General features: G+C 41.2%; 1 pseudogene; it reads right to left on the reverse strand.

Annotated features, from left to right (window-relative positions):
* Positions 1–623: 623 nt before the first annotated feature.
* Positions 624–26,591, reverse strand: LOC135713402 (negative elongation factor E-like; annotated as a pseudogene).

A 26,591-nucleotide genomic window follows, 5' to 3' on the forward strand; every position in this document is an offset into this window, starting at 1 on the left:
TTCCCCATAGGGATCCGCACTCGGATTCTCCATCGGGATCCATATTGGGATTCCCCATCGGGATCTATTCGTATTCTTATCGGAATCCTTGGTCGTATATACCATCGGGATCCATGTTCGGATTTTTCATAAAATGCACTTCGGATTCCCCATCTGGATATATTATTTTGTTTTCCCCATCGATTCATCTGGTCCTGTCTACGGATTCCACCTCTGTATCCATGTTCGGATGCCTCTTCAGAATCCGTGTTCAGATCCCTCATCGGGATGTGTTCGGAATCCCCATAGTGATCCGTCATCGGATTCTCCATCGGTAAACTAAAAACAAGTAAAAATGTTGATTCATGATACCACGGAATAATGGAAAGTATACTTACTTGGCGGTTTTCTGCGGTGAAAATATGACAAGCAATGCATAAGGTATAGAAAAAACGTGACGAAACGGTGGATATTTTTTTCCTGAATTTCGCGTGACGTACTTAATACATGCTTCCTTAAGGCCCAAGCGCAATGCCAGCGGAAGCGGAACGGCAGCGGCAGCGGAAAAGCCGGATCTGAGTAAGCCTACTTGTCGGATTGAAAACTAGTTAGAACCAAATCGACTTCGGTTAGGCATCTTGATGTCATTTGTGACAACTGTCAAACTTTCCGTTTCCGTTCCGCTTCCGCCCATATTGCGTTTGGGCCTTTAGAGACCGACCTAAAGCTGACCCCGTCGCCGAAGATCCTGCATCGTTGATTGGGTTTATCTGCGGTTGTCGTCTTGCCAGCAGTGCAATTCCTCCAACAGTTTTGCTGTAAATCTGAAACGAAAAAATAATAGTCAACACACGTCTAGTTTTCCCCAAATCATACCAGAAATACCTCGCTGATAGCACGATCATCCGATTCGGTTTTTGGTAAACGTAATAAATCCCTTGCCCTTTCCTTTTTCCAGACATTTAATGTTCAATATTTCACCGAACTCGATGAAATGCTTTTTTAGGAAGTCCTCCGTCACTTTGTTGCTAGAAACGTAAACCGTATTGCCCGAACGAGGCTGGCCCCGGGTGATTCTCCAGCTTTACCCGCTTGTTCCTCTTTATGGCGTTCATTTGCAAACTGCTGATACAGATTTTGCACGCGAGCCGGATCTTTCTCCGTTGGCGTATCGGGGCTAGTAGGTACAACCGGATTGGCGGGAGGTGTTTCAACTGATGAAAACGATTGATACGACTGAGTACCGGGACATCCGAAGCCATCACTTCGTTCGAAACACTGTAGCAGGAAGGAGGAATTTGTTTTCCGGTTACTCTCCTGCACCTGCGCTGCCGACTTATTATGAATGTTTTTTAATGACGGCTGACATGACAGCAGAGACCGCACACTGAAAAAAAGGATAGTACAAAGTGGATAAGAAATATTAGGTGGGTTTGAAAAGATTAGACGAGAATCAAAGATATTTAGAAAGGATTAGAATATATTAGCTAAAGTATTAGATATAAATATTACAATGTCTTGCCCCTCGAAGTAATGTAACTTTCTATCCTGGAGAGGAAAAATAAAATGGTTAATTGCACTGTCATATAAACGTTAAACATACATTAGATAACATCAAATGATGTTACGTTGCTTCTTCCAGTTCCACTCTTCCACTCCCGCAAACAATGCACCCCATCCCCAATTCGGCGCAACCAGCATCCCGCCCACGCATGCCAACACCACCATCAGATAGGGGACATTTTCCCCTACCTATTGGCGGCGCCACAACGCGCGGGCGAGCCACCAACCACACCAAACCGACCATCAAACGCACTGCCCACAAAAGCAGACACGTCCCCTCGAAAATGCAATCGAGAAATGTATAAGAACAATCTTCAACTGGAACAGATCATATTATATGTATGTATGTAAGGTAGCCACCATCCCTTCAAAGATCTTGTCTTGTATGCAGCTCCACTTAATAGCAAGATCAATTTGAGCTACCGATCTGAATTCACAATATCACTGTATGAAGGGCCAAAAACAGAGGTGCGGACCCGTAAGCAGAGACACTTACACGAAATCCACGGGAATTTAAGAATCTCATTCCAACGATACGATCCAACAAATCGAATAACACAATTCGCAATACTTATTAAGCTTCCTACAGGATGGTTTGTAAAGAAGGGCGCATCAATCTCACTGAAACTGTTGAAGTAGAATTCACACCACCACAATCGAATCGGTAGGATAAAGAAAATGATAGTGTTTATTCCCTCCTAGACTCCGGTTGTCATACCACTCCATCGTCCAGTCCCAGATCAAATGATACCCTGATGCTCCCTCCCAACTCAGTATTTATTTATATAATGAAAATATATGTAGTGGAGAAATGAAATATATCAAAACATTAAATATGAAATAATGAATATAAATTTATATAGATAAAATAATTGATATTCTGATAAGATGCAGCTCTATGTTTCCTCAGCTCACAATATCAAGTGGATGTAACACTGAAATTTCAAGGTTACATTAAGCAAATATATTGAAGTAATGAAATTGGGTTGTTAGCGGAATGCTAAATAAAACAGCAAAAAAGGTTATCTTCCATTTAATTCCACTTAATTAATTTTGGTATCCATGACAGATACGTATTTCGACTACAATGTGCAGTCTTCATCAGTGTCATTCCCACTAAAGAACTTATCAAAATCTAACCCCCTTAAGTACTCATCCCCTAGGTAAAAAAGTCAAGATCATAGGTATAAAAATGAAACTACAATGTGTTGAATCGGAACCTACCTAACTAATAAAAACCAAAGATTTAAGTAAGCTAAAGGAGAAAAATCTATACAACTCTCTAATAAGGAAAATCCCCAAAGGCTTGGTAGCCATCATAATGAAGTAATGAAATTGGGTTGTTAGCGGAATGCTAAATAAAACAGCAAAAAAGGTTATCTGCTGCTACTTCTTCAAGCGGTGTTAAAAACAGCACTCTCGCCTTTCGGTTCTCACACAGCAGAGCAAACCCCATCCACCACGAAATACACTCTAGAGGGATCTCAGCAGAGGAAAAAAGGACTGCATCCACTTTCCATCACCAATCACTCGCGACGCCAGCTCCGATCACTTTTGTAAGCCGTAAACTACTGATTCACGGTAACTTCGACCACCGAATCACCACTAAAACTCGCGACGGACACATTATATGCACTTTGCCCGGCTAATTTTCCAACTGGACCGTGTTCAAACTCGCACCCGGTGACGGCAAAAAAAGGAATCGGTGGGCAATTTTGTGATACGGAATTTCCACAATAAACCGGGAATGCACGAATTTCACCACATCCAACTGCGAAACACGTTTAGGAGCACTTTTGGTACACTTTCGATCGAACAAACTAATTTTTTTTTTCAAAAATAGTTGCGAGTGAACCAACATCATTACCGCGTAAATAAACTAAAATTAAAATTATCACTCGCGATGGCACAAGTTTCTGGTCCGGGAGAAAAAATCAACCAACGCAGATAGCATGAAATCTTCTGTTGCTTGCAAACATGATGAATCATGTTTTCTTTTTCGATTCTAAAACTTCTCGGAAAGCGAGAAAACCAATCACACACGTATAACCGTCCGGGAGGCAGAGTGCCAGCGCTAATCCGGCAAATGCAACCGAAAACTATGAATGCGAACGCACGCACAAAACAGAGAACAAACTTAAAACACAACCGTATCCAAAGGCATTCGAAACTGAACTGTGTTATGAGAAACGAATATTTCAATATTACAAAATACAAATATGGAAATGGCTCTAATGTTGGCCTATGGATCCAAGATTGGGCCTATAGTCAAAAATCTGCTATTTATCAATTTTATCTACATGAACGCGTCATTGGGACGGTCCCAATGGATATTCCTGGTCGCTATAGAAAACTTAGTCGATTGCTGAATTTATGTATGGGCCCAAATTAGGGGCATTTAGGCCGACATTACATCCATTAACCTTATTTTCCTGACAGAATAATGTATGTATGAGGTAAGCTTAAAATAGGAAATCATAATGGTAAACGTCCATTGATGTTGCATAAACAAAAACCTGAAATAAACTATAATGATATAAATAGATGGGTTCCACATTGTTTTTGTAATATTGGTATCCAATAGATTCTGCTGTTCTTCTGAACTCTATATGTATACAAAATTTTATTGTGGTTTATTAACAATTAGAATAAATAGAAATAGATGGCGACATGCTGGATTAATATTCACTAAAGAAGTATTATCGGATAATTTTGCAATTAAGACTGATAATACTACAGCTTTTTTTAATAATTTGGGTATCATGTAACAACGCATGCTTGGCTTATAATTAGATTGATGATCACAAACGAGTTAGTTCAACTAAATTTACTTGAAAATGCAATCCTATCATCGTCAAGGAATAACTGAAGTTCCAAATAAAGTAGCGTTCAGCCCAGCTCTCAAGGGCTTTCTTTGTTCACATATTGATTTGCCTTCGAAAATTACTAAGAAAATTTGGGATTAATTCAGATCTTAATTTGATAACACAATTGAAAGCTTTAATCACTTGACTAAGATCTAACCAATTCGTTTTACAGCAAGCATTTAAGGATCGTTTGTTTTTATCCATTTGTTTGTATTATTTACAGAAAATGAAATACCTGTAACAATGAAAATTATGGGAAAATATACATGCAGCCTGGTTGAAAACCTAAATGAAAAAGTGGATTTAATAAATGTATCATCATTTCCACCACTTGTTTTTTTTTTTTTTAATTCAGCACATAAAATAATAAGATTTCATGACTCAGACCTGTTTATAGAACAGCAGAATACATTTGATGACGAATTCCTGCTACTTGCTGCCCTCTCGCGTAGCTGTGCACCACCAATATCAGGCATAACATTTGATAACGGCACAAAAGCATTTGTAAACAAACCCTCTAAGGCCCTTTACACGCGAACCAAAGTACGCCCACGCAAACCATCAACATCATCGCATAGGGGCAACTATCACCTTTCCGTAAGTGGTATTGGTTTGCGTGGGCGTACTTTAGTTCACGTGTAAAGGGCCTTAGAATGCTTGTCCACAAATGCCCCTGTGCCGTTATCAAATGTTATGCCTGATATAATGTCAACTTTCCTGAACGGTTCAAAATAGACCTATAATTGAGTGCGCAGAACCGGGTCTAGGTTTCAAAATATTATTTAATAGAAGCATGAATAAGGAACAAAAGGAAAAGTAATCATAAAACCAACCAACAATTAATTTAAATGATCATGAAATTAGAAGTAGGTAACAGAAATGAGAATAAAAGTTCGAAAAATGATGGTTTACAAAATCACGACAGCACTGTGCAACTGAGACCCTAACGCACCAACACCAACATAGTTCTCCAAACCTAAAACACTTCTCTGAACGCTCAAACGTCAGCGTACAAAGTAAGCAACTCCAAGTACATATACCATCGTATCTACACTCTAACCAAGAGCTCCAACCAACACTTGGAGAGTCGAGAGTCCAATCCTCGCATTCCATTCTATACTGTTCTATGTAAATCCAGCTCTAACCGCCGTGCCACGTACTCTGTCACTGTATGCTAAGGCCATCCATAAATGACGTAGCATATTATTGACGAATTTTAAACCCCCCGTCCCACCTCGTAGCGTATTTAACATAGCCGATCACAACAACTAATAGCGGCTCTCCCTCCTCAAATGCTAAATCATTTATGGATGATCCCTAAAAAGAAAGGGAAGGTCACATCGCTTTCTTTTTATTCCTCGTGTAATATCCAAGGGGGGGAGGTGGCTGTCAAATACGAACAATCGTCGCCTACCTCGCATGCCTCGCAAAACTGGTTCCAAAGGTAAACAAGCCATAAGAAACCTACAGCGATTGTTTACGTTTGGAGCCAGTTTCATACAAGAATGATCAGTAGGCTGATTTGACAGCACGTCCCCCCTTAGGTAATATCTACTCTCTCTACTACGGCTCGAGCCTCACACTCTCGAGTCCTCAGAATGATTCGGTCTAAACGCGCACCTACACAAACAACCAACCCATACACTTTCACGCAAATTCTTACATACACTTGACGGTGTTGCGGAAGTCAATAGTCTATGGTGGTTTGAGATAAATATACAAAATCTGGTCTTGCAATAGACGAAACACTAGGGCACTTCGTATGAAGCACAACCTTTAAAATATAATAATAATCAATAACTTATCTGTGTTGATGTCATTCCGCTTGTTAGCCACGTCACTCCGCAACACCCTCATAACAGCCCGTTCAAGAATACACATCCTTGGGCTTTGCCAAAGAAAGTGAAACAGCAAATACCACTTAACGGAATGCTTTTTAACACTAACACGACGTCTCTGCCGCAACCGTGTATTTTTTTTCTTCGGAAGCAACGCACTCACACCAACATTCCAAAAATCATGTTTAGCCCTGTTTTACCATATGCACTTCTTGATTTTCTTCTTCTTTAGTTCCGTTGGCTCAAGATTAGCTGTAATCAAGCATCTATTCTTTCCAATGCTAACATGATCAATTATCTTCTGAAACACAATATCGAATCCTAAAACCACAAACCAAACCAATGAGAACAGATCATATTATATGTATGTATGTATGTAAGGTAGCCACCATCCCTTCGAAGATCTTGTCTTGTATGCAGCTCCACTTAATAGCAAGATCAATTTGAGCTACCGATCTGAATTCACAATATCGCTGTATGAAGGGCCAAAAACGGTGGGGTGGACCCGTAAGCAGAGACACTTACGCGAAATCCACGGAAATTTAAGAATCTCCTTCCAACGATACGATCCAACAAATCGAATAACGCAATTCGCAATACTTATTAAGCTTCCTACAGGATGGTTTGTTAAGAAGGGCGCGTCAATCTCACTGAAACTGTTGGAGTAGAATTCACACCATCACAATCGAATCGGTAGGATAAAGAAAATGATAGTGTTTATTCCCTCCTAGACTCCGGTTGTCATACCACTCCAATCGTCCAGTTTCAGGTCAAATGATACCCTGATGCTCCCTCCCAACCCAGTATTTATTTATATATATTGTAAACATATGTAATGGAGAAATGAAATATATCAGAACATTAAAATACGTAATAATGAAAATACATTTATATGGATAAAAAAAACTGGTATTCCGCAATGAAAATAATAATTATTTTACATACAATATGATGCAGCTCTATGTCTCCTCAGCTCCCAATAAGGAAGATGTAACCCTGAAATTTCCAACAAAAGACACAGAAAAGGAGATTTTGTTAGTAAGTTGGGTTCGTTGGATCAGGATTCACCTTGATAAGTGATGCGACCATGGTTTTAAATGAATCAGTGTTATCATGCATTATACTTGGATTTGCCCGAAGCCAAAACCAAATGGTGTATCATTGGGCCTTATTACGGGTGTCACTACACGGTGATAAGAAAGTGATACTCAGAATAAGAGCCGTGATTACCGTACAAATCAAATGGGAATCACTTCACCGTGACGACAAGTGACAACTTTTCACCGTGATGTGACATCCGCAATAAGCCCCATTATAATACAAATCTGAAGACGTTCCATCATCGAAATGCTGAAAATGAACTTAGAGCATGAGCATGAGCAAAATTGATCGCCCGCGACTGCCAACACCAAAGAGCTGAAAACCAATTCAAACAAATCAAATCAACAGACAAAACCAGGGTGAAAGCTGTAAGAGCGAATCATTACAGTATAAATCTAGTGATGTTCCGTCATCAAAGAGCTGGAAGAAAACTCAAATAATTTAAATCAATAGATCCAGTCTGAATGAAGGCTGCAAAAAGAGAATAATTATACAGCAATGACCCCATTTTGTCAGCTAGCAAAGTATGTGTATCTTAAACATTCATCTTGAAGGAGGAAGGTATGAAATTACAATTATGTGGAATTATTGAAAAATAACAGTCTGATGCGCGGAAAGATTGACAGGATCGGGTCATAACTGTAATGTGAATATTAGGAAGATTTATCATCATCAAACTATTCTTGAATTGACCTGGAAGAATGCTTGTGAATAATTGTTATACAGATAAATTAAATTGATAAACTAAATGGTTCAAACAACAACTCCAGCCTGTAAAAAAGCTGAAAATAGGGAATCTTTACAATGTGGATCCCCGACGGTCTTCTACTCAGTAAGCAAAAGCGGCAGCCACCAGGCTAGTCGATCTGCTGAATTTAAATATTGAAACCTTATTTTATGAAGTTCTTAAAAATACCAATTGAAACACAATGTAAACAAATAAAAGTTAAGAGTCTCATCCGAATCAAATGATTCCAAACGATACGCATTCATAGAAATTAAGTTTAAATAGACAAAAGTAGAAAAATGGAACAATCTCACCAAATCAGTCCAACTGAATCCCTTGCAAGCAGCTATGTCACGCTTGGTGTAGTAGCTCCGATCATAGACCCGCCCTACGGGGATCAATCCTCTGGTCGAATGTAGTCGATTGCTCCATGACGCGAACACGAAGCGACCGCTCACAAAATCATACAACGCGTAAACAAACTGAAATCAAAAACTATCACACGCGACGCCACAAATTTCTGTACCGGGAGCACAAGCGAAGAAAAAAACAAACAACGCAGATAGCGACACTTCTTCTGATGCCTGCAAACATGATGCATCACGTTTTCTTTTTCGATTCCAAAACTTCTCGGAAAGCGAGAAAACCACCAATCACACACGTATAACCGTCCGGGAGGCAGAGTGCCAGCGCTAATCTGGCAAAATCAGTGAACGCACGCACAAAACAGAAATAAACTTATACACAACCGTATCCGAACAGGTTCGAAGCTGAACTGATGAGAACAGATCATATTATATTATAATAAAATAAAATGTAAGTAATACCCTGGACAGACTATGGCTTATATCATGTAATATAGGCTGTCTTGAAATGAGCACTCATACATAGGATTTCCAGTGAAAACTAGATGTATGAGTGCTCATTGCAAGCTAGCCTATATTACATGATATAAGCCATAGTCTGTCCGGGGTATAACAGTGATATGATTTAATACACCTTCTGGTCGTTCAGGATTTGGATAAGACGGAGCATCTGCTCTAGCAGTATAAAGCACAGAAATGGCTTACGGAAAATATTTCGTAAATTTGGGAGGAAGAAATTTGGCCCCCAAAGCAGTCCCGATATCAATCCGTTGGATTATTTTGTATAGGGCGTCGTCCAACGGGATACCAATAGAACCCCTCACACCACACTTAAGTCGCTAAAAGCTAAAATCAAGGCAGTGATGACATCTATGGATCGAAACATTTTAAAACGTGCATACTGCAGTTTCCGGAAGCGTCTAACTACACAGCAAAAAAATAATTTTGATATCACGTCAAAGTGGATGCACTACAATCATGTCGAAAATATGGTGTGATATTACTTGCTAAAAAGGACAAAATTATCATTAATACAATGCATGAACTGACATTACGCTGCTTTTACTGCATTTGTTTATTTATTTGGTCATAAAAATTACATGAAATTTTCGACATGATTGTAGTGCATCCACTTTGATGTGATATCAAAATTATTTTTTTGCTGTGTACAGTCGTCGAAAGGGAAGGCAATTTTTTTGAATAAATTTACTTACAACTTCCATATGTTGCGAAAGAAAATAAATCGCACAAAATTCATTGCTAGAATAACTAACTAGTGTATTTTTTCTCAAATATGCCATTTACTGCAAAAATTCGTCACGCACCCGTAGGCGAAAATTTCGAACTCATGTTTAAATCATCATCACTTTAACATAGTTCTCAATTGATTTTAGTATAGGTCCTATGTCCATTTGTCGATTAAAGAATCGATAAACTTGATTCGGTTTCTATCCCCGAATAGAAATTTACATTAGCCCAACGTTTGATTTTGATGTCTACATCAGCATCGAAATCAAATGTATGCCTGATGTCAAACATTAGAAAACATTATGATTTAGTTGTATTTAAGCAACGTAACATGGTGTATACATCAGAAATTTTGGAACAAAATTTTGCCATTCTAATGTCGGTCTGACGTCAAAAATTTCAATCTATTGACATTAGAACCAAACGTTTTAAGGATGTTTTCGGATGTACAAAACGTTAGAACTAAACGTTGTTCGGATGTTTTTATATGTAAACGTTTTCTGATGTTTTCATATGTAGATGTTTCCTGATGTTAAAACCAAACGTTTTTGGATGTTTTCAGATGTAAAAAACGTTAGAACTAAACGTTGTTCGGATGTTTTTATATGTAAATGTTTTCAGATGTTTTTTAATGTAGATGTTTCCTGATGTTAGAATCAAACGTTTTTCGGTTGTTTTCGGATGTAAAAAACGTTAGAACTAAACGTTGTTGGTATGTTTTTATATGTAAATGTATTCTGATGTTTTCTAACGTAGATGTTTCCTGATGCTAGAACCAAACGTTTTTTGGATGTTTTCGGATGTACACAACGTTAGAACTAAACGTGGTTCTGATGTTTTCAATTGTACTTCGTGTTTGTTGTTCTCTGATGTTTTCAGATGTACAAAACGTATGAAGTAAACGTTGTTTGAATGTTTTCAAATGTATAAACATCTACATTTGAAAACATTCAAACAACGTTTCCTTTAAACGTTTTGTACATCTGAAAACATCAGAGAACATGTTTTTAGATATACAGAACACTAGAATCTTACTTTTCAAATGCTTTCAATTATATTTACAACACATTAGAATTAGAAACATGATCGTGTGAACACTACACACCATAATTGTTAGATAACATCATAAAAATGCGTACATAATAGTCAATGCTGAAGCTCCCGTTTCCCACCAGTCAGTTAACTGACCTTAGCTAACCTAATATCATTGCGGCAACTCTCTATGCGGCAGGGGAACTATGCCATTAGCGCGCTAAGAGTTGTTAGACCACTGACATAGGCGCCAATTTGTAGGTGACGAGGCACTTGGTGACATTACAGCGAGCTTGACGATTGTTGCAGCATTTTTTTTTAGCAAACTACCAGTTAAGGTTTGTAGTGTTTACAAGATCATGTTTCTAGCTGTAATGCTTTGTACAATTGAAAGCATTGGAAAAGTTAATTCTCATGTTTTGCACAACCAAAACCATCAGAAAACATAAAATTGTACAAAAAAAAACATCCATTCTGGTAGATTATCTCTTAAATGCATACAGAATAGCCATTGCTTAAGCTCCCGTTTCCCACCAGTCAGTTAACTGACCTTAGCTAACCTAATATCATTGTGGCAACTCTCTATGCGGCAGGGGAACTATGCCATTAGCACGCTAAGAGTTATTAGACCACTGACATAGGCGCCAATTTGTAGGTGACGAGGCACTTGGTGACATTACAGCGAGCTTAGCGATTGTTATAGCATTTTTGAGTAAACTACCAGACAATCATGACAATGTGATAGCTGCGCCTCCAGATCTCCCTTTAAATCGACCCGCTGTGCCAATTTGCCAATAATGCAAGACACTTTGGACGGGGTTGCTGGCTTGTTTGGTCCACTGTTACAAGTGGCAAGCCTTCCACTTCACGGATCGCTCCAAAAATTGCTGCCTGTTCCACAGATGATCCAAAAATGCGGAAAGTTTTGGGCTGCCTTATTGACGAACTGCAAATATATAATAAACAAAATTATTGTGCACGAAAAATATGACAATAGACAATGCTCGAGAAGCACTGGGAGTTTTCGAACGACGCGTGCTTAGGACCATCTTTGGCAGGGTATATGAAGTGTATGTGTATGGAGGAGAAGAATGAACCACGAACTGGCGTAACTTTATGGCGAACCCAATATCCAGAAAGTCGCTAAAGGTGGAAGGGTACAATGGGCGGGACACGTTGTAAGAATGCCGGACAACAATCCCGCAAAAATTGTGTTTTCCTCAAATCCGGCCGGTACAAGACGCAGAGAAGCACAGCGTGCTAGGTGGTTAGACCAAGTGGAGCAAGATGTAGGAAGTGTGGGACGCTCGAGAAATTAATTATATGATTTGAGTAGTAGCTATGCTGAAAATCCGAGAGATGTCGTCCCTTCAGTGGTAGGAAAATCATTTTTGCAGTATGAAGAATATCAGAAAATCCACGATTTGTGACTAAATCAAGAGCAAATTTTCATTACGTCGAATGTAACAAAGGTAAACAAAGTCGAGCTATCAGTGTCAATCGATGCTCCTGCTATTACACTATATATTGTCCGAATATAGGATCACATCCCATTTTTAAATTTATTTACCAGTCAAATTGCTTTTTGACGTAATCACCTTCCGATCAAAATAGTTTTCGATGTTACTTACGTCACCCGATTTCTATGGACATGCCGTTTGCCTTAAGTAACAGCACTGAGAAACCCGTGAAAAGTGTACTTTCGTCGTTTCGCTTTCTCATTATTAAAGTGAATAAATCGAAGTGTTTGTTGCTAAGATGATTTCGGTGGTCCTAAAATGATGAATGGGCTGCACGTAAGGAGACATAATTGATAATTCTCCCGAATATCCTGGTAAATGCACTTTGACTTAAGTAACAATAGGGGCCACTAAACGACGTATAAGAACTAGCTAGCGATTTGCCTTTGTATGATTAAAACCCGGCTAAATATGTTAAACATTGCTATCACTATGAGATTATATGTGTTTAATTGGAAATAGGAATAACTTTTCGGTCATCAAAACAAAACTTTATTTTTCTCGGATCGGTGCGAATGTTACTTACGACATAATAAAAATTTGCTCTTGAAATATGCTTTCACAGAAGGAAACAAATAAACCAGTGTTTACCTTATCACTATAGTAATGTACTCGTGCAATTTTTGGGCACCTAAAACTGCCCATAAAGACGATAATGAATAAAAACTGGAAATTTTCATGCATTTCCAAATGGTTTCCCACCATAGGCGAATCCAAAAGAAACTAAGCGATCGTTTCAGCCTCTTGCGGTTAATAGGGGAACCCTCAAAAGAGTGATGAGGGTGGAAATTTTCACCGTGAAGCATAGGAGGAGGTCAATATTTTCACCTTCCTGATTAATTCATCCACCGCAGGTGCTTGAAATCATCATCCACGTGGAATATTTTGTTTTCCGTATCGGGTTTGCAGTGATCTGGCTGGTGCTTCCATATATTTTTGATAAGAAAAATTAAGATTTATTAAATTGTCCCAGCGGTTATGATCTTCCGGATTTTTAATGTGTGGTTATTTCAGCTGTAAATCAGTTCAGATCTGTAGTTAATCGAACAATACGACCACTCCCGATGGAAATTTACAAGTTGTGCAATAAAATGTAGATTGTTTTGAGTTTTGAAAATCGTCATTATGATGTAAACAAATGGATTGGATGACATTTCCTTTCAAAATCGGCTAGCGCACTCTACATTGATGGTGTATGAAAAGAGCCTATTCCCATACATTCGAAGTGACTGGCCCTCTGGATTTGGATGATGTCAAAAACCACAAAACATGATTAATTGGAGACAAGCAGCCAGGGACCGAGTTAGTTGGCACAACTTTGTTATACAGGTCAAATCTTGAGGGACATCGGACCAGCAAAAGTAAAGTATCTTATACGTTGGCCAAATTGTTATCCGAACTGCTTAAAAATTCGAAGAAATAGTTATTGAAGTACAGAATTCTAAATTGATGTTATTTATGAAAAATTTACATTAGAATTCAAGAGCAAATTTTCATTATGTCGTAAGTAACATTCGCACCAATCCGAGAAAAATAAAGTTTTGTTTTGATGACCGAAAAGTTATTCCTATTTCCAAGTAAACACATATAATCTCATAGTGATAGCAATGTTTAACATATTTAGCAGGGTTTTAATCATACAAATGCAAATCGCTAGCTTTCATGCTAAAAAATACTGGTTTTTGAGTCAAAAGTTATTATACGTCGTTTGGTGGCCCCTATTGTTACTTAAGTCAAAGTGTATTTACCAGGATATTCGGGAGAATTATCAATTGCGTCTCCTTACGTGCAGCCCATTCATCATTTTAGAACTACCGAAATCATCTTAGCAACAAACAGTTCGATTTATTCACTCTAATAATGAGAAAGCGAAACGACGAACGTACACTTTTCACGGGTTTCTCAGCGCTGTTACTTAAGTCAAACGGCAACTCCATAGAAATTGGGTGACTTAAGTAACATCGAAAACTATTTTGATCGGAAGGTGATTACGTCAAAAAGCAATTTGACTGGCAAATAAATTTAAAAATGGAATTTGATCCTATATTCGGACAGTATATAGTGTAATAGCAGGAGAATCGATTGACACTGATAGCTCGACTTTGTTTACCTTTGTTACATTCGACGTAATGAAAATTTGCTCTTGAATTGTGCTTTCTTAAATCTCAGTCTTTCCCTGATTGCGAACCACACTTTAAATTTTATATAAACTTGTGGCCCATTTTGTGTACCATCATAATGCTTGATGAAACTTATTCCGCCCGGAAACATGTTTTTTCGGAATTATGAAGTCATTATACGTTATGATGACATTTTGTATTTTTAAGTTACAAGAGGACGTTGCAAAGGATGAGTTTGACGTATAAAACCTGGGCATTTAATTTTCAGAGAGTCACAATCAGCGAATTCATTAAAAATCACTTATGGCTGTACACAGCAAAAAAAAATGTAATATCGATCAACGTAATTCAAGCTGATGTATGAAATAATGATGTAATAGCAAGAAGCAGATACAATAATAGCAACAATCAATACGAAACTAACGATTTTAAATTGGCTGAATACTTGACTAGCCTATTGGTCCCAAGCAAACGATTAACGTACCCCATTCTAGTCAAAATTCTAGTACTTCACAATGTTTGTTTTGATTCGCTATGAAAGTTTGACAGATAAAATGAGGGGTTAGATAATTCGAGGGGTGAATCGATTAGCTTGGGACCGAAGATAGTACCAGAGCTGAGCCAAAAAGTTGAGCACGTTTCTTCGGGACCTACTAGTTTCCCCATCGGGATCCGTATTCGGTTTCCCCATCGGGATCCGTATTCGGTTTCCCCATCAGGATACGTATTCGGAATCCCCATCGGGATCCTTCTACGGAATCCCAATCGGGATCCGTATTGGATTTCCCCATTGGGACCCGTATTCGGTTTCCCCATCGAGATCTGTATTCGGTTTCCCCATCAGGATTCGTATTCGGTTTCCCCATCGGGATCCGTCTATGAAATCCCCATCAAGACCCGTATTCGGTTTCCCCATCGGGATCCGTATTCGGATTCCCCATTGGAATTCGTATTCGGTTTCCCCATCGGGATCCGTCTACGGAATCCCCATCAAGACCCGTATTCGGTTTCCCCATCGGGATTCGTATTCGGTTTCCCCATCGGGATCCGTATTCGGTTCCCCCGTCGGGATCCGTATTCGGTTTCCCCATCGGGATTCGTATTTGGTTTCCCCATCGGAATCCGTCTAAGAAATCGCCATCAAGACCCGTATTCGGTTTCCCCATCGGGATCCGTATTCGGGTTCCCCATTGAAATTCGTATTCGGTTTCCCCATCGGGATCCGTCTACGGAATCCCCATCAAGACCCGTATTCGGTTTCCCCATCGGGATTCGTATTCGGTTTCCCCATCGGGATTCGTATTCGGTTTCCCCATCGGGATCCGTATTCGGTTTCCCCATCGGGATCCGTATTCGGTTTCCCCATCAAGACCCGTATTCCGTTTCCCCATCGGGATTCGTATTCGGTTTCCTCATTGGGATCCGTATTCGGTTTCCCCATCGGGATCCGTATTCGGTTTCCCCATCGAGATCCTTTTACGGAATCCCAATCCGGACTCGTATTGGATTTCCCCATTGGGACCCGTATTCGGTTTCCCCATCGAAATCCGTATTCGGTTTCCCCATCGGGATTCGTATTCGGTTTCCCCATCGGGATCCGTCTATGAAATCCCCATCAAGACCCGTATTCGGTTTCCCCATCGGGATCTGTATTCGGTTTCCCCATCAAGACCCGTATTCGGTTTCCCCATCGGGATTCGTATTCGGTTTCCCCATCGGGATCCGTATTCGGTTTCCCCATCGGGATCCGTATTCGGTTTCCCCATCGGGATCCGTATTCGGGTTCCCCATTGGAATTCGTATTCGGTTTCCCCATCGGGATCCGTCTATGAAATCCCCATCAAGACCCGTATTCGGTTTCCCCATCGGGATCCGTATTCGGGCTCCCCATTGGAATTCGTATTCGGTTTCCCCATCGGGATCCGTCTACGGAATCCCCATCAAGACCCGTATTCGGTTTCCCCATCGGGATCCGTATTCGGGTTCCCCATTGGAATTCGTATTCGGTTTCCCCATCGGGATCCGTCTACGGAATCTCCATCAAGACCCGTATTCGGTTTCCCCATCGGGATCCGTATTCGGATTCCCCATTGGAATTCGTATTCGGTTTCCCCATCGGGATCCGTCTACGGAATCCCCATCAAGACCCGTATTCGGTTTCCCCATCGGGATTCGTATTCGGTTTCCCCATCGGGATCCGTATTCGGTTCCCCCGTCGGGATCCGTATTCGGTTTCCCCATCGGGATTCGTATTTGGTTTCCCCATCGGAATCCGTCTAAGAAATCGCCATCAAGACCCGTATTCGGTTTCCCCATCGGGATCCGTATTCGGGTTCCCCATTGAAATTCGTATTCGGTTTCCCCATCGGGATCCGTCTACGGAATCCCCATCAAGACCCGTATTCGGTTTCCCCATCGGGATCCGTATTCGGGTTCCCCATTGGAATTCGTATTCGGTTTCCCCATCGGGATCCGTCTACGGAATCTCCATCAAGACCCGTATTCGGTTTCCCCATCGGGATCCGTATTCGGATTCCCCATTGGAATTCGTATTCGGTTTCCCCATCGGGATCCGTCTACGGAATCCCCATCAAGACCCGTATTCGGTTTCCCCATCGGGATTCGTATTCGGTTTCCCCATCGGGATCCGTATTCGGTTCCCCCGTCGGGATCCGTATTCGGTTTCCCCATCGGGATTCGTATTTGGTTTCCCCATCGGAATCCGTCTAAGAAATCGCCATCAAGACCCGTATTCGGTTTCCCCATCGGGATCCGTATTCGGGTTCCCCATTGAAATTCGTATTCGGTTTCCCCATCGGGATCCGTCTACGGAATCCCCATCAAGACCCGTATTCGGTTTCCCCATCGGGATTCGTATTCGGTTTCCCCATCGGGATTCGTATTCGGTTTCCCCATCGGGATCCGTATTCGGTTTCCCCATCGGGATCCGTATTCGGTTTCCCCATCAAGACCCGTATTCCGTTTCCCCATCGGGATTCGTATTCGGTTTCCTCATTGGGATCCGTATTCGGTTTCCCCATCGGGATCCGTATTCGGTTTCCCCATCGAGATCCTTTTACGGAATCCCAATCCGGACTCGTATTGGATTTCCCCATTGGGACCCGTATTCGGTTTCCCCATCGAAATCCGTATTCGGTTTCCCCATCGGGATTCGTATTCGGTTTCCCCATCGGGATCCGTCTATGAAATCCCCATCAAGACCCGTATTCGGTTTCCCCATCGGGATCTGTATTCGGTTTCCCCATCAAGACCCGTATTCGGTTTCCCCATCGGGATTCGTATTCGGTTTCCCCATCGGGATCCGTATTCGGTTTCCCCATCGGGATCCGTATTCGGTTTCCCCATCGGGATCCGTATTCGGGTTCCCCATTGGAATTCGTATTCGGTTTCCCCATCGGGATCCGTCTATGAAATCCCCATCAAGACCCGTATTCGGTTTCCCCATCGGGATCCGTATTCGGGCTCCCCATTGGAATTCGTATTCGGTTTCCCCATCGGGATCCGTCTACGGAATCCCCATCAAGACCCGTATTCGGTTTCCCCATCGGGATCCTTATTCGGTTTCCCCATCGGGATCCGTATTCGGTTTCCCCATCGGGATCCGTATTCGGTTTCCCCATCGGGATCCGTATACGGTTTCCCCATCAAGACCCGTATTCGGTTTCCCCATCGGGATTCGTATTCGGTTTCCCCATTGGGATCCATATTCGGAATCCCCATCGGGATCCGTATTCGGTTTTCCCATCGAGATCCTTTTACGGAATCCCAATCCGGACTCGTATTGGATTTCCCCATTGGGACCCGTATTCGGTTTCCCCATCGAGATCCGTATTCGGTTTCCCCATCGGGATTCGTATTCGGTTTCCCCATCGGGATCCGTCTATGAAATCCCCATCAAGACCCGTATTCGGTTTCCCCATCGGGATCCGTATTCGGGTTCCCCATTGGAATTCGTATTCGGTTTCCCCATCGGGATCCGTCTACGGAATCCCCATCAAGACCCGTATTCGGTTTCCCCATCGGGATTCGTATTCGGTTTCCCCATCGGGATCCGTATTCGGTTTCCCCATCGGGATCCGTATTCGGTTTCTCCATCGGGATCCGTATTCGGGTTCCCCATCAAGACCCGTATTCGGTTTCCCCATCGGGATTCGTATTCGGTTTCCCCATTGGGATCCGTATTTGGAATCCCCATCGGGATCCGTATTCGGTTTTCCCATCGAGATCCTTTTACGGAATCCCAATCCGGACTCGTATTGGATTTCCCCATTGGGACCCGTATTCGGTTTCCCCATCGAGATCCGTATTCGGTTTCCCCATCGGGATTCGTATTCGGTTTCCCCATCGGGATCCGTCTATGAAATCCCCATCAAGACCCGTATTCGGTTTCCCCATCGGGATCCGTATTCGGGTTCCCCATTGGAATTCGTATTCGGTTTCCCCATCGGGATCCGTCTACGGAATCCCCATCAAGACCCGTATTCGGTTTCCCCATCGGGATCCGTATTCGGGTTCCCCATTGGAATTCGTATTCGGTTTCCCCATCGGGATCCGTTTACGGAATCCCCATCAAGACCCGTATTCGGTTTCCCCATCGGGATTCGTATTCGGGTTCCCCATCGGGATCCGTCTACGGAATCCCCATCAAGACCCGTATTCGGTTTCCCCATCGGGATCCGTATTCGGGTTCCCCATCGGGATCCGTCTACGGAATCCCCATCAAGACCCGTATTCGGTTTCCCCATCGGGATTCGTATTCGGTTTCCCCATCGGGATCCGTATTCGGTTTCCCCATCGGGATCCGTATTCGGTTTCTCCATCGGGATCCGTATTCGGTTTCCCCATCAAGACCCGTATTCGGTTTCCCCATCGGGATTCGTATTCGGTTTCCCCATTGGGATCCGTATTCGGAATCCCCATCGGGATCCGTATTCGGTTTTCCCATCGAGATCCTTTTACGGAATCCCAATCCCGACTCGTATTGGATTTCCCCATTGGGACCCGTATTCGGTTTCCCCATCGAGATCCGTATTCGGTTTCCCCATCGGGATTCGTATTCGGTTTCCCCATCGGGATCCGTCTATGAAATCCCCATCAAGACCCGTATTCGGTTTCCCCATCGGGATCCGTATTCGGGTTCCCCATTGGAATTCGTATTCGGTTTCCCCATCGGGATCCGTCTACGGAATCCCCATCAAGACCCGTATTCGGTTTCCCCATCGGGATCCGTATTCGGGTTCCCCATTGGAATTCGTATTCGGTTTCCCCATCGGGATCCGTCTACGGAATCTCCATCAAGACCCGTATTCGGTTTCCCCATCGGGATTCGTATTCGGTTTCCCCATCGGGATCCTTATTCGGTTTCCCCATCGGGATCCGTATTCGGTTTCCCCATCGGGATCCGTATTCGGTTTCCCCATCGGGATCCGTATACGGTTTCCCCATCAAGACCCGTATTCGGTTTCCCCATCGGGATTCGTATTCGATTTCCCCATTGGGATCCATTTACGGAATCCCCATCGGGATCCGTATTCGGTTTTCCCATCGAGATCCTTTTACGGAATCCCAATCCGGACTCGTATTGGATTTCCCCATTGGGACCCGTATTCGGTTTCCCCATCGAGATCCGTATTCGGTTTCCCCATCGGGATTCGTATTCGGTTTCCCCATCGGGATTCGTCTATGAAATCCCCATCAAGACCCGTATTCGGTTTCCTCATCGGGATCCGTATTCGGGTTCCCCATTGGAATTCGTATTCGGTTTCCCCATCGGGATCCGTCTACGGAATCCCCATCAAGACCCGTATTCGGTTTCCCCATCGGGATTCGTATTCGGTTTCCTCATCGGGATCCGTATTCGGTTTCCCCATCGGGATCCGTATTCGGTTTCCCCATCGGGATCCGTATTCGGTTTCCCCATCGGGATCCGTATTCGGTTTTCCCATCGAGATCCTTTTACGGAATCCCCATCCGGACTCGTATTCGGTTTCCCCATCGGGATCCGTATTCGGTTTCCCCATCGGGATCTGTCTATGGAACCCGTCATTGGGATCCGTCTACGGAACCCGTTATCGGGATCCGTCTACGGAACCCGTTATCGGGATCCGATTACGGAACCCATCATTGGGATCCGTCATCGGATTTCCAACGGGGTCCACTTCCACTTAGTATTTAGTATTTACCGGAGAACTTTGAGATTTGGACGTAATTGCTTTTGTAAACAAACACGTCTATCGCCGATTAATCGTAAATTGAAACTTATTATCGCGAACAAACCATACTAAATGATAAAGGAATCATTTCTCTACCTGTTTGTGCCGTTAATTTTTTAGATTGAGCTTTAATTGGCGAGAAATTGGCGATTGACGTGTTTGTTTACAAAAGCAATTACGCCCTAATCTCAAAGTTCTCCGGATTTATTTATTTATTCGTCCATAAAAAAAAACACATGCACTAACCTGCAGAGATCCGGCTTCGTACTCCCCGCCGGGTTCCAGCGTCAGACTTCCTACCGGGATCCGGCTTCGGACTGGTGCACTTTTCTAAAAAAAAAACTTAATTACATTAAATAGGTACATTAATTCACATTTACTTACCTGAAAAACAGCCTTGCTGATTTACCACCACTTTCCCGGACTAATTTGCCAAAACAACACACACCGCGAAAACACGGCCAATGTGATCGACGCAAATTTGAATACAGTGTACTCAAAATCAAAAAAAAAGTGCAGGAACGCAACGATGAGTAAATTTGCCTCGATATTTGCCTCATGTTTTCCTGTGGAAAACCTTAAAAATCTTCCAGAAAATTAGAATTGACGAAAATCCACAGAATCCAATCTTTACTTTTCTTATTTTCGGAAAATTTTTCCTGGAAAAACCTGGAAAACCTGGAAAAACAGAGGGAAATTAACTCAAAACTGAGTTCCTGTACTTTTTGCGATTTATGAGTGATCTAAACTCAAATTTGGGTGTTCTCATTTGCCGTGTAGTGCTGACTCGGACAAAACAAACTTTGCATGCGCAACACGGTGTTTCTTGAAAACCCATTTATGGGTAAAAAAAAATACCCATTTTCAAACCATGTATGCAGCTGTCAAAAAATGGGGGAATTTGGAAATCATAAAAAATCACCCATTTAATGGGTGAAAAAATACCCATTTTATGAATCAGTTCACGATTGCATAATGGGTATATTTTTTACCCACTAATGGGTGAAAAAACACTTCGAAATTTTATCGTCTCATTCCGTCACCGACCATTAAAAAATGCAAACAGTTTCTGTCCGCTTTTTTTTTAGCAAAAATGGACGATCTCCGGAAAAGGTTAGATTCCGAAACATTGGAGAGGCTTACGGATAAGTCTATTCAGTTTTATCCAATATGGTATTGTAATATCTCGTGTAATTTTTTTTTTCGCTACAACTGCATTTATTTTCAATGTAAATATTTGAAAGTTTTTTATATCAACGAGGACAAATAACCCAGCACCAGCATCCTCCATTTGAAGCAATGGGTATTTTTTACCCATTTTACGAAAAACACAATTTAAGAAGATGGGTAAAAAACACCCATTTATTGACAGATCCCCCTTTTACCCATTAATGAGTAAACCATAGTTTACCCATTAAATGAAGAGGGGCACTTTTAGCGGAAATGGGTGTTTTTATACCCATTAATGGGTTTTTGCGAAACACCGTGAAGGGCCTCAGGGACTCTAGTTTTCTTTTTGCGATTCAGCTAATAAACGCCAAATAACGCGAATTATTGACAGGTCAACATCAGTTGTTTGTAATGGAACGTCCATCTGACACCTACACCCTGAATAATTTTGGTATACGCTAATGCAGCAGCGATGTATAGAGCTTTACTTCAAAAATGAGAACGACAATGACCTTTCTGTCGTTCATAACACGCACACTTGCGCAATCCCATTTTCAAGTGCGAAGTTTGTTATCCTCACTTTCGCTTAAGCCAGATATGCTGGTTTGTTATTGTTATCCTCACATTCGGACCATCAATACTCGAGCGCATAGAATGTACCGAGGAATGCATATGCATGCAGGCTGCGCCGGCCCATGCAGGGTTTCTAGATGGTTTTCTTCGTTTGCCTTGGAATTAATATTATCGTTTCAAATGAAAACCTCGTTGAAAACGTTCTGTATACGTTAAACATAACGTCGGACATAGTGTGCTGTATTCGTACACTGATGCGGTATACAGCACACTATAGAGATTGCTGACGTTTATCGTACGCACACTACGTCACGTATACGTATACGCAAAATGTTTTCATCGGGAAAAAAAACTTCATAGCAGAAAATTTTCCCGATGAAAACAAATCACTGACACAATCATACTTTAGCAATCTCTATGGCCGACGTTATGTTTAACGTATAGAACAAGAGTAAAATCGGGTTTCAATTGAAACGATAATAATCAATTAAAACACTAATTAACTCTTGCACTGTAACGTCACCAGGGCATTTGTTTTACATACAAATAAACATTGACCACAGGGCATGCCACAATTTCCTTCAGTGATTTGAGGCTATGTCAGTCGTGTAAGAGTTAATGATGGTAAGCTCTACCTTGTAATCGCAATGTGCTATTTTATATGATTGCGCCGAGAATTGCGCATTGGGCACGGAAACACTAATAAAAGTGCGGTTTTACGTTAAATTGTTGTTGTGTCTTCATCGCACTTATTCCTTGGTGAATGAATAATAAGTGCGCAGAAGGCGTCAAGACGATACAACGTCTAAGTGCACTTTTATTAGCGTCTCCACTCTTCTAAAGAGTTCAATTTTATTTGCAATTAATAATGTCACAAAACTATGCATAGGAGGCATCACTGCACTGCAAGCCTCTTTTTATTGTTGTGTCATAGGATGTATTCTAATGTTTTATGCGTGCAACAATTTACATCGTGATGAACTTTGATTCTAATGTAACGTTAGGTCCTGTTGTCATTGGATGTATTCTGATGTTTTATGCGTGCAACAAATTACATCGTTATGAAGTTTGATTCTAATGTAACGTTAGGTTCTGTTGTCATTGGATGTATTCTGATGTTTTATCCATGCAACAAATTACATCGTGATGAAGTTTGATTCTAATGTAACGTTTGGTTCTGTTGTCATTGGATGTATTCTGATGTTTTATGCGTGCAACAAATTACATCGTGATGAAGTTTGATTCTAATGTAACGTTAGGTTCTGTTGTCATTGGATGTATTCTGATGTTTTATGCGTGCAACAAATTACATCGTGATGAATTTTGATTCTAATGTAACGTTAGGTTCTGTTGTCATTGGATGTATTCTGATGTCAAATTTTACATCGTCAAGACGTTTGATTCTGATGTAACGTTTGAGGCTAATGTATTTTTATGTACTTGGACGTCACACTGAAGTCTGAATACATTAAGGGTACAGCAATACACGTTAAAATTTAATGTATTGAAGATGTCTGCTGATGTTTTCTACATTACAATTTCTATTCGGGTCGTGAGCTGAGCTGTGTGTTTGCAATATTTTTGTATGCAACCAAGTTTAAAGTATGATATTTTGATTTCAAGTATCAATATAGCAAATCCACCACTCAAATCGTGGTAGAATGCGAATATCGTTAAGTTAATCGATTAATGAATCAATTAACAAATGAACAAAGTGCCAATTTTAAAATCATTCGAAAGTTCTTCTATTCTCTACGGGGGCTAACCTCGGGGCTATTCTTTGGTGCAAGCAATGGAAATATTTACCTTATTTTACAAAAGTCGGGTAGATGAATCGAAAATACTCAAGTTGATAGCCCCTCGACGTCGGTGCTATTACTTTGATTCGCCAGTATACATTGCAATTTTCCTCGCAATCTTCTCAAGCTTGCAATTGCTCATTACAGCTAAAATGCTATTTTTCGTAATTATGACACTATAAAATACTAAATCTATAAGAAGCAAGAAGAGGCGGTAAAGTTTGTGTATGATAAATAAAATTTGTCAATTTTGCTTTCAGAAGGTCACAACTAGCGATTTTATGAACGCTGATTGCTCACTCATCGTTAGAGATCATCACTATTGTGACCCTCTGAAAGCTAAATTGACAGGTTTTATTTGGCACTTTACCTTCTCTTCTTAGATCTTGTAAGTAAGAATTATCATTAATATATCTCATAGCTTCAAACATCCGAAAAATAGCATTTTAGCTGTAATGAGCATTTGTAAGCTTGCTTCCACCATCACGTAATATTAGAATAGTCCACTGATCGAGTATTTGGTTATGCTGCATAGGCCATGACCGTTAAAAAGTACACGCTAAGATGCACATACCTAAAAGTCGGTAAAGAATACCTAGATATCGGTAAAAATTACCGATAATCGAAGAGAGTGCACATACCTTGACGTTAAAAATGTCCTAATTTATAGTAAAAAATAGCCTAACTAGAGTAAAGAGTAACGATTTTTATCGATAAAAAGTACCGATAATTTTAGGTAATTGTAGCTTAGAGTGTAGAAAAGTAATTTTCTACTGACACGCTATTTCAAAACTTCCCAAATTTGGGTTCAATCCACCCAGATCGGTCAAAACTAAACCCACCCAAAAATGGGTAAACTGTGTTGGGAGTGACAAGTTGACAAATGAACAACATTCCCGCATAAACAATAACCATAAGAAGCGCCTAACCACCAATTCGGGATATCATCCCAACTTTATGTGGGATAGTCGTACCATCTATGATATCGTTAGAGTATGGTACCCGTTTATTAGGGTTGACATGAATCCGATCGACGTTGTTCATTTTTCAGCAACACAGTTTACCCATTTTTGGGTGGGTTCAGTTTTGACCGTCTGGGTGGATTGTACCCAAATTTGGGTAGTTTTGAAATAGCGTATATCTTGACGATCCTCACGCTCATTCTGGTCAATTTAAAATTGAGTCGAATGTACTCATCTCAGCGGCAAGTACGACTACTCAAAATTGAGTAGCCTTATGTTGGCTCACTTTTGAGTAATCGAAGTTCTTACTTAGACTGAGTCAAATCCATTCGATGATATTTTCAGTTGCGGGGAAGGTTTTTGTTTTGATTTTTATTCAAGGAAATGGAAATTTCCTGCTCGGGATGCATTCTACAGGAGCAGAAAATAGTAACGCCGTTTCCATACACGCACTTCAGCTTACTCACCGGGTTAGACACCGTCACAGCGACTGGCGTTTATGAGGCACAGCTCCTCAGGCCAACAAATCGAAACTCCAACAACAGCAACAACACCGGGTTAGTCGAAAAAATGCCAGTCGGAGGAAACGTCATAAGAAATGTTACTCAAAACCAAGGGGGGGAGGTGACTGTCAAATACGAACAATCTTCGCCTACCTCGCATAACTGGTTCCAAACGTAAACAAGCCATAAGAAACCTACAGCGTTTGTTTACGTTTGGAACCAGTTTCATACAAGATGATCAGTAGGCTGATTTGACAGCACATCCCCCCCAGCTCAAAACCGGCTGAAATGCCTTCACGGTAACCAGCGTAAACACATAAATGAGTAAAAATAAACACATTTTTTTATATTTATATGCAGCTGTCAAAAAATGTGTAAATTTGGAGACCTTAAAATGTGTAAAAAAATACACATTTTAAGAATTTAGTACCAGTCAAAAAATGTGTATTTTTATACTCATTAATGGGTAAAGGCTGTCCACGAATCAAATTTCAATTGCCACATACAAAATTGATTCGCAAAATTCGAGTTTTCATCCGATTGCCATCAAATTTTCAGGGATTGAGAAATAACTATTAAACTTCATTTTACCATTTTACTCGTATTTTATTTACAGTCCATACGCAAATGCCCGCACCTTGGCCTTAACCCCGGCCATAAGATTCTGCACAACCTGTGAATCAACCGTTTTTTGCATGTAAACCCATACTTTCTTCAGTTCCTCGACTGTCTTCACTACCTTAGGTCGTTTAAGAAGGTGCTGCTTCATAATCGCCCAGTACTTCTCGATGGGGCGGAGCTCCGGAGTGTTGGGAGGGTTGAACATTTTCGGCACGAAATTGACCTTATTGTCCGCATACCACTTCAGCACGTCCTTGGAGTAGTGGCATGAGGCCAAATCCGACCAGAAGATTCTTGGGACGTTGTGAGTCTTCAGGAGAGGAAGCAGCCGCTTCTGGAGGCACTCTTTTATGTACACCTGTCCGTTCAT

Source organism: Ochlerotatus camptorhynchus, unplaced genomic scaffold (assembly GCF_037179485.1).
Source record: "Ochlerotatus camptorhynchus isolate MF236.1 unplaced genomic scaffold, CSIRO-AGI_Acam_v1.1 ptg000554l, whole genome shotgun sequence".
In the NCBI taxonomy this organism is placed as follows: Eukaryota; Metazoa; Arthropoda; class Insecta; order Diptera; family Culicidae; genus Ochlerotatus; species Ochlerotatus camptorhynchus.